The 14,166-nt window shown below is 46.7% G+C and overlaps 1 long non-coding RNA gene across 1 annotated transcript; it reads right to left on the bottom strand.

Moving 5' to 3' along the window:
- LOC109320618 lies at window positions 1-1,919 on the bottom strand. The gene is made up of 2 exons (XR_002103826.1): window positions 548-1,919; window positions 1-444 (listed from the first exon to the last, which is right to left on the bottom strand). It is a non-coding gene; the product is annotated as an uncharacterized LOC109320618 (long non-coding RNA).
- Between the last annotated feature and the right edge of the window lie 12,247 nt (window positions 1,920-14,166).

Raw genomic sequence — 14,166 nt, 5'->3', positions numbered from 1 at the left:
CGTTCCATTCTTCAACAGAAACGCATCTTTGGTTTGAGCCCAGGATGACTGAAAGACTTAATCCATTAGTGCCTGTACCCCAATCATAACCTTTAAGAATCTCCCTTGCTCATTTTAACAGACAAATGATCATCAGATGTTGTCATACAATAGCCAAGATTTTGGTTACGTGGTTTGATTCAGTTCTGCCGTTCCATCCCAAATATTTGATATTACTGGTGAAAACTATACAGCAGAGGGGCAACATTGGACTTGTTTTGGCAGAAAAAGAGTAGTAGTGTTCATTTCCCCTTGGGTTTTTCACTTTGCTCAGACTGTCTCTCAAGGAAGGGCTGCTTGCCAGGAAGTTTTCAAGGCATAGCTAAGGCTTTTCTGTTTGTTTCTCCAAGTGGCTTGTTGCCAGCTTATGAAAATGACAAGCCTGTCATCAGGGGTTCAATCAGTCTGAGAAAAGAAAAACAAAGGTTAGCTTCAAGATGATTCTGTACCTTATAAGTGACATGGGGAAGTAGCATTCCAGTAATCCAGTGGCCCTCCCTCATTCCACCTGAAGGGTTGTAGTGCAACACCGGGTCACACAAGTCATCAGGAGAGGGTTGTCCTGCCTTTAGTTTTACAATACAGAACAGCTTCCTTTTTCTTTGTGTCACCCAGTGCGCTCCATTATTGTCACCAAGACTTTTACAAGAGAACACAGCCTTTTCTATCAGGCGGGTTCTTTTCAACCTCTCTCAGAGCATTCTGCACTCACACATAGAAGGCAAAAACACAACAACCCACTACTTACATGGTCCTAAATCTTAATATTGTTTAATTGGAGTAAAGAGGAAGCACTCCCCAACCCCTTTGTCCAGTCAATACTCCTGCTGGGGTCAGCTGGTAATTTGGATATGGAGGGATGGCAGGAGCAGGCCCACCTTTTGGGGCATGCCCCAGCTGATGCAAATCAGTATAGCTCCACTCAGCTTAACAGAAGGCAACTGATTTATACCAGCTGAGCCACTCAAGATTGCACTGCATTTTGCAAGTATATTTCCACACTGCTCAGCCTTACAGTACTTAAACATTCACAACACCCACTGAAGTTAATGAGACCTGTGTGTGCAGAATGAGATTGTTATTTCTTTTTAAATATTTGGGAGGTGCTCAAGAGACTGCAATAATGAGTACCATATATTAGACCCTAGATAGAATGGCACTGAATCAGATGCCAAAGTAGGGCAGACTTTTTATCTTTTTCTTGCTAGAGCATTTCAATTTTTGTCTTGGCAAATGAGGAAGCATCATTAATGGATGTGGGGTTGTCTTTGCCAAATCCTATGCAAAAATTGTTTTCCCATTTTCCCCGGGCTTGTTAAAGCTTGCCTAAGGAGGCTGGCCTGACAGTTTGAGAAACACTGCTAGAAGACACCATAGCTTGACTCCCAACTAAATTAAACCCTGCCTTGCCTTAATTAACCTTGCTTAACGTGTTCTGAGTTACAAACAGAGTGACTTACACCAACTGCTGGAAGCTGTCGCTGAGTAGCACTTCTACAGATCAGTTTTGCCTGTTCACATTCAGACAGTCCAGCTCCCACCAAAATGCTCCACTAAAACACAATGCAACTAGTTGGCCACACAGAAGTCAACTCAGCAACCCCGTTACCTTTAAGAGGTCCAGGAAAGACACCTGCAGCAGTCATCCTCAGACCAGGTACACAGTTGTAAAGCAGTGGCAAGCAAAGCAGCAACAAATGTGATATTTCCCCCAGTGAAACAGCACCTCAGTCCTAATATTACAAACTAGAAAGCATTGCATGTTTAAAAAGGGCAACCAAAGTTACAAGTGCACTCTTCTAGTTTAGTTCAGTGGTGGACAGAAGTCGCAACTCTTTTTTTTTTTTTTTTGGGGGGGGGGGGGGAGAGCAGAGATGCCAGACTTACCTTCTCAATTAAAAAAAAGCAGATTAAAAAAATAAAACAAAAACCCCCCAGAAAGGATTGCCCCCACGTTAACTCAAGCTGTTGGGCACAGCCACGGCCAGGATTTCCCTCTCAAGAAACCCTAGAGCTAAGGTCTCAGGACACAGGGCCACCCACCCGCTCCGACGTCGGGGGGGCTTTGCCCCAGGCTGTCAGCAGCGCCCCTGAAGCGAGGCCAAGCATCTGCCGAGGTCCCTGGCCCCCGGCGAGGCCTGCGCCTGGCAAGGAGGCGCCGGAAGCCGCGCAGCCCCTACCCCGACACCTGCACGCCAGGCGCCGCGGGGCATGGGCGGGGGCGGGCCAGAGCGCGGGGCCAGCAGCCCGGCTCCGCCCCGACACCACGCGGCGCTCAAGCCCCGGCGAGTACCGACGGCTCCGCTGGTCCCGCGACGAGCCGAGGCATCCGCCGGCGGCGCCTCGCGGGTCAAGTGGTCCTAAACATTTCACAATTAGCCTAAAGAACTGTTGAACTGTTAAGAACCACTGCACCCGGGAGGCGGAGAGCGCCCGCTCCTCGACGGCCGGGCGCGGCTCGAACCTGGGCGGCGCAGGCCGAGGCCGGAGCCGGAGCCGGAGCCCCCGACGTGTGGCCGGGCCCCGCGCGCCGCGCCGCTTTATAGCCGCCGCCAGGAATGCGGCCCGCGCCCCTGTCGGGACCAGTTTTTCCGGGCGGGCGGCGGCCGAACCTGTTCTGAGGAGGCGCCTCGCTCCCCGCCGGGCGGGCGGGCGGCAGCCGCGGAGGTTTCGCCCGGGCGGGAGCTGGCTGCCGCAGGTGAGTAAGAGACTCCACCCGGCCCCGCCTCCAGCTCCCGCCCGGCCCTGCCCCCGCGGGGGCTGCTCCCCTCGCGCGGCTGCGGACCGCTCCAAAACCAGCACCTGCGGGAGGGCTTCTCCTCCTCTCTGACCTCTGCCCCTTGCTGCAGCCGGAGACCGTTGCTCCTTGTTCCGCCCCCACCGAGAGCAGTCCGTCCCTATCCTCTTTTGAACCCCCGTCAGGGAGCTGAAGGCTGCTGTTCCATCCCCCCTCGGTGTTGGCCTCTCCGGGCTAAATCAGCCCAGTTCCCTCGGACTCTCCTCCTAAGTTACGTGTCCCACCGCCCAAAACCATTTGCATGGACCTCCACTGGACTGTCTTTATTTTGCCCACGATAGGGGGAGCCCAAAAACCGGACACAGGACTCCAGAGGTGGTCGCGCCAGTGCCGAATCGAGGGGAATGATCACTTTGCCCCGTCTGCTGGCAGTGCTCCTACCGATGCGGCCCTGAGCGATGCCTCCTATTCACTGTGATGCCCAGGTCCCTTTCTGCAGAGCTGCTGCTTAGCCAGACAGTCCCCAGGCTCCAGTCTGCACAGGGTCCTGCATACAAGACATCCCTCCAAGCAAGCGATCTACCTGATCAGGAGGGAGGCTCTGGCCACGGGACCCTGGGGACTCTAGAGCCAATTTCCTGTCCCCGGGCTGTGAGTCTCTGGGCAGGGCTTCACTGGGTAATATTCATTGGCTCCTTCGATTTGATGGGCCAGTGGGCCCTTGCAGCATGCTCTCCTTGATGTCCTGCCTGGGTGCACTCATTCTGAACCTTTGACCTTCGCTCCTGCCCCTGTTTTCTTCTTTAGTTGTCCCCCATCATCACTTGATGTGCACTTAGTGGCCCCTCATCTTAAGGGGGACTTTCAGCTTTACTTGGTGGGCACTGGCCCATGTTCTCAATGCACATCAAATAGGCCTGCACAGACTACCCTGGTTTCCAAACCTACTGGGCACCCACAAACCAGCCCAAAGGAATGGGAGCACCGAGTATCTTTCATCTTTGATCCAAGCCACATAGGTTTAGGAATGTCATTCTAGGCATGCGGACCTGGAATGACATTCCTAAATCTACGTGGTTTGAAGATGCAGGGTACTTTCTTTTCTTTGTTTCTTTCCTCCTCTGCAAAGACTTTTCTTGGAATCACGGCCAGACTCAGGTACTTAAAGGTGGGGACCGATATCCCTATTTGGACTTCTGCGTCCAAATTTAGGTCAGTGAGTCAGGTGTGGGTGTCTCAGCCCTTTTGAAAATGGAGGGCTTTAGGTGTTCAGATATAGACACTGAGCTTTGCAAACATGGGTCCTTGAGTTGACGTTTCTAAAGCTGTTTTGGTCAATGCATGTCTACCCGCTGTGTTGAAAGGCAGTCCTGCGAAGAATCCAGAGAGCTGAGGTCAGGTCCTAGCTCCTGCTGCTTGACTTCCTGTGGAAGTGGCCTGGAACAGTGTCCTGAAACAGGCTGGTTTCCAGAGGTAATGAGCACTGGCTTCTTTGAGAGCTGTGGATGCTTGACCCTATGAAAATCAAGGCACTTGGACCACTAGACCTAGGTTCCTAACTTAGTAACCTCCATAATTGGCCTGACATGCAGATGTGCTCAGCACTCAGGAGTTTTCACAGACTTCAGTGGCGGCAGAAAACCAGACCACTTTAAATCCATTTTGAACATGCTTCAGGCATGTGAGCATGAAGATGCTGGCCTATCTGCTCTGAATCTCAGTTTTCTCACCTGTAAAATAGGAATAATGGGGACCCCCAACCTGCTCACAAGAAAGAAACCTAGTTTATTAATGTGTGTAAACCAGGCTCTTATGCTGGAATGGATGGTGCCACATTAGAAGGGCACTTTGCCATTAGAAGTTTGTCACTGTCAAATTTCCACTGTACGTTGATGGGAAAAAAGTAATCAGAGCACTTGAACAAAAACTGTTGTGTGGCGAGCTCATTAGGATTAATCATTGTTAGTTGTCAGCGCTGAACCAGGTCAGAAACCAGTGCTGAACCCCATGTTGCTCAGCAGCAGTTTCTTCTAACTCACCCAAGAAAGCAACTTTGAGTTTTTTATCTCACAGGGTGAATATGATCTGGAGGGATTTACAAAGTGTCAGGATGGCAAACCCTGCTCTGCCAATGATTCACAGAGTGGCCTCAGCCAAGTCCCTTTACCACACCTTTAAAATGGGGCTTACCTGCCTGGCAGCATATTAAGAGGCTTCATTAAAATGTTTGTACAGTGCTTTGAACATTTAAAGTACTGTGTAAGTGCTAGGTATAGTTATCTTGGCACCCAGATACCATAATGACTGGCATATTAAAAATACTATGTAGACAAAGCAGGACAATCCCAGATGAAATCCCCTGTAAGAACAGGTATCACCTGACTAATAACAAAATGAGTACACCCAGTGTCTGTGCATTAATCATCCCAGCTCCTAGTGTAAACAGAGTGTTTCCAGAAGCCTGAGCAGAGAGACCAAAGTTTTATGCCACGTCTCTCAGCAACCAGATCACTAAAGCCATCTTTCAGAAAGTCCCCAACCAACCTAGGGTGAGCATTAAGTGTATGGACACTCAGTACCCTTGATTTTAGTAGGATGATATGTGGAAGCAAGGTGGTTCCTAGCGAGATTGCTTTACAGAACTTCTCCTTCATCCCTATCGCAAAATGTATGGAACATTAACATGAATCGAGTAGCCAGGGGTGATATCACACACACACATACTCCATTAAATACCTGACACCCTAATGAGGTTTTAAGGATATTATTTTCAGGAAAAAAGGGACAGCAATGATCTTTTGTTCATTTACCACAAGCTGAGTTGGGAGGGAGAGAGGGATGGGCAGGGGGAACTGGAATATAGTGTCTGCTGTTTATGCAGGATTAAAGGGAATAAGCTGAACTTGATCCACCCAGCAAGTGCATAAATCCTCAGATCATGAATAGGAAAACTACACTTACCTGCCCAAATCATGTACAGAACTTTGGTTCTTTATTTATAAATAACTTCTGCAACTGGAGTAGACAAACAACTGTTGTCAGTTCATAGAATCACAGAAAAATAGGTCTGGAAAGGGTTTCAAGATCGTCTAGTCCAAACCCCCACGCAAGGTAGGATCGTCACTGTCTGAACAAATGTTGTCTGACTTGCACTTAAATTCTTCCAGTGATAGGGATTTTACCACATCTTTAGGTAACTGTTACCAGTGCTTAAGAACAAAGAGGGCACTGACAGATGTGCAGTTCACTGCTGTAACTCTTGGCACTTCACAGAAAGTCCCATGAGTTACAGCAATGCCACATTCCCCCCGCACCAACCCAAGAGACATTTGCTGTTGGGTCAGCGAGGGGGGGATCAAGTTCTTCTTTGGAGCTGATCCAGGAGGAGGTGCCTGTCTGCAGTATCTCTCCCATAGCCCCCTCGCTCCTCTCCCTCCAAGTGCCGTGCTGTCTGCAGGATGGGAGAGGGAGAACAGAGGGGAGGGAGCTCTGATCTGGGGTTTGCCCCCCTGTGCTGGAGTGGGGAGCAGGTGGATTGGAGCTTCCCCAAGGTGAGGGGGGACCCCAGTCCACGTGTTCTCCCCCCTCCAGTGCTAGCTGGGCAGGCTGGAGTTTCCTCCACTCCCCCCCATTCTGCAAACAGCACCAGGGGCAGGGAGGAAGGGTGGCTGCATCAGCCCAGCCCTCATTGCATGCAGAAACAAGCAGAAGTTAATGGAGGTGAACCTTCTGAACCCTCATGAAATTAGGGTTAATTTGTCATGGGATCGGGCACTTTTAAAGTACTCTGCAGCTGTGTACTTCTGTTAGCTGTAGAGCACTTTAAGGGGGCCAATCCCACAACAAATATCACTTCTGTCAACGCCATGAGAGTTAGAAAGTTCTCTCTAATACCTTACCCAAATGTCCTTTGTGTAATTTAAGCTCAGTACTTCTTGTCCTATCCCTTGTGGACACAGATAATTATGCATTGCCATTCTCTTCATAGGAACCCTCCCAGTTCTTCCAGCCTTTTCTCGTAAGTCATGCTTTCTAGACCTCCAGTCATTTTTTTTTTTTTACTCTCCACTGGGCTCTCTCCAATTTGTTCACATCTTTCTTGTAGTGCAGTGCCCCAAACTGGATATGGTTCTCAAGAGGGTTTCCCAATCCTGAGTACTTTGAAAAATCACTTCTTGTGATTTGGATGTAGTAAGCCTATTTAATGCCTCCCAGTATGCTATTACTATTTTTGCAACAATTTTATGTTGATATATGTTATGTTTGATTCAATCTGTGATCCATTGTAACTCTCAGATCTTTCTTCTGCACTACTACAGCCTAGCCATTTATTCATCATTTTGCATGTAAGAGTCTTTTCCTTTATAAAACTATTAACTTACCTAAAGTCCTTTTTATTTCCATTAGTTAAAAGAAAGACAACAAGCTGAAAGCTTTAAAAGTTAGGAAAGTGTAGCTGGCTGTCAACAGAAGTAGGCTAAGATTGCACTCCCCTTTTATAGCAATATGTCAGCAATACATTGTTCTTCTTTTCTGGAGGAATACAAGATTTATGAAACAGTAAAATAATAGAACTGGCATTGAAAATATGTGGAAAACTTTTATTTATAATCTGGGAAATATAGTTAACTAGTCTTTCTAAGTCATTAAACTATTGTAACTCTGATATCATGTATAAGACAATGACACTAGTGTGCTATTTTTGGTAATTTGCAGGGCAACAAAAAATGAAATTGGTCATGAATCAATGTTTACCCTCCATCCTCAGTGAAATACCTCACTAAGCTACGGGTAAAGGTAATCATATGAAATGGTAATTAAATTATCCCTTTAAGGTTACATTTAATTGCAAAATATATCTTAATGCTGCACTGTACCATCAGTATAATTGATGAACTGTGCTTAAAAAACCAGGTGCTTGTCCCAGACCGTTTATAGTCTAGAGGCAGATGTGGACATAATCCAATATTGTCATCAGCAATCCCTCGTAGTGAAGGATGATTTTCTTCAGTGATTGCCTTAACCGTGGGTCCAAGGATGGCTGGCAACTGGGAATGACAGGTTCGACTGCAACTTAGGCATGCGTTTCCATTCAGGATGGGTGGCTCCAGATTCCTGATTCAGTCTGCGACACAGTGTTTCTGCCACTCATGCGTTTCCATCTCCTGTTGTTGTCATGAAGTTTCAAAGTACTCAGATCCTTGCACCAGACTCTTCCTCCATTTGGAGCAGTCCTGGCTGATAGTCTCTCACAGGTTAATGTCAATGTTGCATCTTTTCAAGTTGGTCTTGAGGACATTCTTGAAGAGCTTTCTCTGTCCCCTTCTTGAGCATATCCCTTGACTGATCAGCTCTTGGATGTCCCAATCGTTCCTGTCAAACCAGTATTGGGATTTCCTGGTAGAAAATCCAATCGTCTCATTGCAGGCACTGATGACAGGGCATTTGAAGGCTCCCCAAGTGCTGCTAACATTGTTGTTGATTGGAATTCACCAGTTTTCTGCTGAGGTGTTGGTGGAAGAGGTCTCGTTTCCTTGAGTCTTTGAGTCCTTTGATGTTAACCTTCTATTGGCACTGCTTCTGCTGCATCCATTGCTTGGGCGCCAGTTTGAGTGATATAACTGAGTGGATGAGCTAGTGATGGTCCAGCAATCATCAGCTCCTATCACAACTCAGGTGATGCGGACATCTTTGTAATCCTGGGCACAAATGATGACATAGTACCAGCCAAGTGCCAATGTTTATATCACAGATGTTGCCATGATGTCTTATGCTTATTTTTCTGGTAGAACAGGTGATGGTGAGTCCATGTTCTGCATATCTGGTCAAGAGAAGGATGCCATTGGAATTGACTTTTCCCACTCCTTCCTTACCAATGGGTCTGTTCCAGAGTTTTGAGTCCTTTCTGATCTTAGCGTTGAAATCACTGAGCAGAATAAGCCTTTCTCCCTCCAGAACATCAGAGAGGACTTGGTCAAGATATTCTAGAATTCCTCTTTGGTTTCATCAGTGCCTAAAGAGTCAGGGCATACACGCTGATGACAGTGGCATATTGGCTCCCTGCTATTTTGAGATGAAGATTCATGAGGCATTCATTTAGTCCAATGAGTTAATTTATGAGTTCATTCTTAGTAGCAACTCCCCTTTCTGTTTACCCTTCCAAAAGAGGGCATAGCCACCTCCTTGTTCTTTGAGCTGCCCGTCTCCCGTCTCCCGCTCATTGGGTCTTGCTCAGTGCAGTGATATCAATGTTGTATCACCTGAATGCTTGAGCCACAATTTCAGTGCGGCAGTCTGGGCATTCGCAGTTAGGATTGTCCAGGTGGGTCCTGATGTTCCAAGCTCCAAAGTTGATTGTGTGTCTCTGTTAATTTCAACCGCAGAAAAAGTGATCCCACTGGATGGGGTTATCCAGTCAGGAAAAAAAGGTAGGCAGACAGTGTTTGGGGCATGTTTTCTATCCTCCTCCCTATGTGGGATGAGTAGTGTGGATCCTAAAGGGGGCTGCTCGCTCACAGTTACAACTGCTGAATTGCACTCCTACCTCATCCAAGTGCGAGATGACCTTCTTGTAATTTTTACCTTTATGGCAGTTCATGACAAGGAGCTCCAGGCATCTCAGTCCTGCTCCCATTGCCACTAGCTGGTTGCTAAAGCACTTGAACAATGTGCTAAAGCAATTTGCATAGAAGACACCTGTGCATGGGGGGGTTTCATGGAGAGGTTGCTCCATATCAGCTTCCATGTGGTCCTTGGCAGAACAGGACCTTGATCCAATGACAAGGACGCTGAGACAATTGGAGATCTCCTGCAGCTTTTGTCCACTTTTGCAGCTGTTGAGAGTCTAACACCTTCTTCTACCTGCTGTACCATTGAGGACTTGTAGACCCATGGCTGGGGACTGGACAGGTTTATTATAATGGTGACTTGTACTCCTCATGGTGGCAGAGCTGTGCTGCTACCCAGCATGTCCACAGGTGGCAGATAGTGGAATGACCTTCAGGGAAGGCTAGCTGTAAACTAGGCAGGGGTAACGCTGATGAATAAAGAGCTGTGGACCACGCAGCAGCAGCACCACCAGGATGTGATGGGGACAGCAACACTTTCCTTCCTGAAAAGCCACATATATCCTCTGACAATATATGCTGTGACAATCCAATATAACACATGCAGAGCGCTATGTGCCAGAAGGGGTTCATTCTGCTAGGTGCCCAGTGCACTGTCGTTCTACTGACTTCAGCACCTTTTAATACTGAACATTAGGGTTGTAATGATTTATAGAATGGGTCAGGTTTTCAAATGGGAGACAAAGTAGGTTGATTTCTAATTGGGAAATAGTCCTGCTTTACAAGGAGGCACAAATCAGGAGAGGTTGAAAAGACAAGAGATGTGGCCAGGAGAGAAACTTGGGTGGTGGGTGAGAATGGGACAGAAAGCAGCCAAGGAAAAGGTCGTAGTTGTGTGCATGGGGGAAGGGAGAAGAGAGGATTATGAATGCTCTGAAAGTGCGAGACCGCTCACATTAAAGATGGCTTCTCAGGGAAAAGACATGGTACAACTGGTAATGCAAGGTTTTATTTCTATTGCCTACCAATGACATCACACTGAATGTGCTCATTTGGGAACAAATTCCAACATCCTTACTTATGTCAAGTAGCACCTTGAGGTAGTACTCCTTGTCTTGGGGTGCTAACTTGAGGTGCTGCTCTTTGTCACACACTATTTACATTCATGTCTAGATAAAGGAAAAGGTTGTATTTTCTAGCACTTCAAACTCAGTCTGGGCTTGGAACCTTAAGATGGACATTTGGTGGCCTGGGCATCATCACCAGTAACTTCTACAGCAGGGGTGGACAAAATATGGCCTGTGGGCCAAAGCCAACCCACCAACTGACTGGATCCAACCTGTGGCTGCCCCTGCAGTGCTCACCTGGGGTAGCCCATGCTGTGCTCCCACCCCAACCCACTGGCCCCAGCCAGCATGCACAGCTTCCCAGCACAGCTGATCACGATGCAGCTGCAGCTGCTCTGGTCCTGCTTGGCTCCCCCTACCTCCAGCAGCTCCTCAGCTGCTCCAAGCAGGGGGGAAGTTTCAGCCGGGCAGCTCCTGCCTTAGCATGTGTTGCGCTCCAACTCCAGCTCTCACCCACCTTCCACCCATTCGCCCACCTGGTGCAATGAGCAGCCAACTGCAGATGGGCAGAGTGGGTGGAAAGGCCGGGAGCTGGATCCCCACACGCTGGGGCAGGGGCCACCTGGCTGCAGCTTCCCTCCCACCCAAAGTGGCACAGCAAGGGCAAGAGGAGGGGCCACTGGAGGTGTGGGGAGATGAGCAGTACCCAGGTGGCTTCAGCTGCACCAGAAGCAGCCCCACTGGGAAGCTGTGCATACTGGCTGGGGTTGGGCCTGGCAGGCACAGGCAGGAGTGTGGTACAGGCTGCCGCAGGCGGGACTGCATGGGGCTTGGACCCATGCAGAGTGCCACAGAGGCAACTGCGGACTGCAACTGCACCACACCACCCAGACAAGCTCTGGTGCACATGCCCCCTGGGCTCCTCTCCTTCTCCCTAGTCCTGGGACCTAGGACTCAGACAGCACCCCCATACAAACATGCATGCAAGCCCACCGCACACACACTATACAAGAGTAAGACTTTATTAAGCTATTATGCAATTGCCTCTATATATGCTACTCAAAAAATAAATCAGGACCAAAAATATTTCTGAAATAAAATTGAAATATATTATAGTAGATGTTTGATTTTTTAGTATAAGATTTGTTTTTTATCTATAATTTGTTAACATGATATCTTCTAAAAGAGTTTGCATGTGTAGCTCTCAATAGCTCACCAAAATGCGTTAAGTGTCCTGCCAGCCAAAATAACTGCCCACCTCTGGGCTAACTAATCCTGTCACACAGCAGTGCTAATTAGCACGCACAGCAATGGTACTTCCAGTTTAATAGGGAGCCTGCACAGAGCAGCAAAACATGCTTAAAGATGCCATGATGATACGTTTACTATGTAGGTAGAGGCAAGAGTTATTGATCACTTGAAAATCTTTTGTCTTGTGGTACTTCTCCACTATTTACCAGCTACGTTCACTCCCCTTTTCCCCCTACCTGTGTCTCACCCACTGACTCCTCAGTTTACATCTTCACTGACTGCCTTTCCTGCATGCAGACCAGCCTCTGGCTTCCTTGCTATTCATTCCACCCAGGAAGAGCACAGACCGACTGCAGATGCTTTCTCAGCCTGACAAAGGGTATTTATACCCAAAAGCTTACAAAGAATTTTTCCACCTATTTGAGTTGGTCTAGTAAAAGATATAAGATTTACCCAAAGAACTTTGTCTGCCTTTTGCCTTGTGGCTAGTTCATTCATTGATAGCCTTATTTCAAACCACTAGAAGAGTTTCTGGTGGCAGTAGTTTTGGCCTAAATTTGTCTGAAAAGGGCTCAGAAATGTTTTGGTTCATTTATCAGGATGGGATTCAAAATTTTTGCCAGAGACTATTCCTTTTTAAATGATTCTTATCTGAGGTTGACATCTTCAATGTTTATCTGCTGCTAGATGCAATTCAGAAAAGCTACCCTGACTGCTGGGATTACAATAGAAAGGTCACAGCTAGACATATCCTACTGCGGGGCTACTGAAGTGCAGAAATACCGACTGTTGACTTGAAATACGCTGCTTCTAACGTTTGTGTCTCTGCTCCCATTGATATCCATGTAACTCCTCATTAATGTCAAGATCCCAAAGAGGCTAACTACTCCCAGAGGACAGATCAGTTTGACAGCTCCTATGCTGGCCTTGTATCACAATGGTTTTCTTTTGCCTCATGTTACAATTGCTGATGCAAAAGCATAGGTAATTGCAGTAATCACTAATGGAGCCTGTGCGTGTGCAAAGCCCAGGCATCTGTTTCTTATTCTAAACCAGGTATTGAAGGAACTGACTTGCGTAACAATGAACTAAAAGACATCTACTGTTGGCTGGTTTACACCCGCAATCATGTGCTTGCATGTTTGATCCTTGGCTCTTCTACTTCCACAATGGGAAGAAAACATTGTATAATTTGTATAATGTAATTTACACAAGTTAGAGCATCACAGCATGAACAAGATGTGCAATCAAAAACGTAAGGAGAACAGTGAAGGGCAATATTGTACATTAAATTGGTATGTATCTACTGCCTGGGGACTAGATTTTGCATTGCTGAAGGATAATCTATTTTTCAATACACCAGGTCCAAATCCATCACCCACTAAATTGTTACATTTTTAGTAAGCAAAATGTAGTACCCACAGTAATGGTGTTTCCCAAATTAAAATAGACATTTTTATTATTACACGAAGCTAATCCTTATTCATATTTGTATTTCTAGCTTGAGTTCTAAATTTTGTACTTAAAAGTACCAGCTGGAAATTCCCTATAGTCAACTAAGTATTAATGGGTCTGTGGGAAAAATCCCTGCCCTCACCCCCTGCCATATACCTTATTTCTCCATATATCACCTCATATTACGTGGGCAAGTACTTAAAGAGACTTCCTGATTACAAGTTTATAAATATATTTGAGGCTGTAATTCACGGTGGTTATTACCTAACGACAAGTTTCTGCCAAGCAGTTATTATACTATCAGCTCTATATAAGCTACCACCCTGCCCTGCCTTTTACTCAACAGATTGTTACACTGACAAATCAGTTTACAGAGACGAAAGTAAACAAGAAGTGGCACATCGACATTTGTTAGGAACATGAGATAGTGGGTTCCAGGAGAAGCAGCAAATCCACGTGCAGCAATCCACTTTTTATTAGTTTTACTGTGCCTAAGAGGATGACAGGAACTTTGCAGCACAAGTTCGAATACAGGACTCTGCCTCAAGGAACTTCCAATCTTATTGTAGGTGAATGATGATGAAAGAAGATAGCAACCGAACCAAAGGAGGGAACTGATGAGGCAGGGGAAAGGTTGCAACAATAAGATCAGACAGGGAGTTTCAACATAAATGTGTCTTGATGATTCAGATAGAAAGACATATGTACACAATGCTGTATTTAAATATATTCATTCCTAGGAGTTTTTTTAGGAGGAATTTGAATGAGAGCAAGAGAGGTGGCATGGTGAGCTCTGGGAAAATTTTGTGTGGTCTGAACCAGGAATATTGTATTGTTCACAAAAACTATTGGGACTCCACTGCAGTCAGTTAACCCTCTGGTGTGTGGAGGATGGTTTAGGTAGTTTCTTAATGGATTTGAAAATTACTTATAGTTTCATAGTTTCTAGGGTCAGAAGGGACCTGAGTAGATCATCGAGTCCAACTCCCTGCCATGGCAGGAAAGAGTACTGGGATCAAACAACCTCAGCAAGGTGTTCATCTAGCCTCCT

Source organism: Crocodylus porosus, unplaced genomic scaffold (genome assembly GCF_001723895.1).
Source record: "Crocodylus porosus isolate Cpor-Errol unplaced genomic scaffold, CroPor_comp1, whole genome shotgun sequence".
Taxonomy (NCBI): Eukaryota; Metazoa; Chordata; order Crocodylia; family Crocodylidae; genus Crocodylus; species Crocodylus porosus.
Note: the sequence above shows the minus strand (reverse complement) of the source record. Positions and strands in the feature narration are given on the sequence as shown.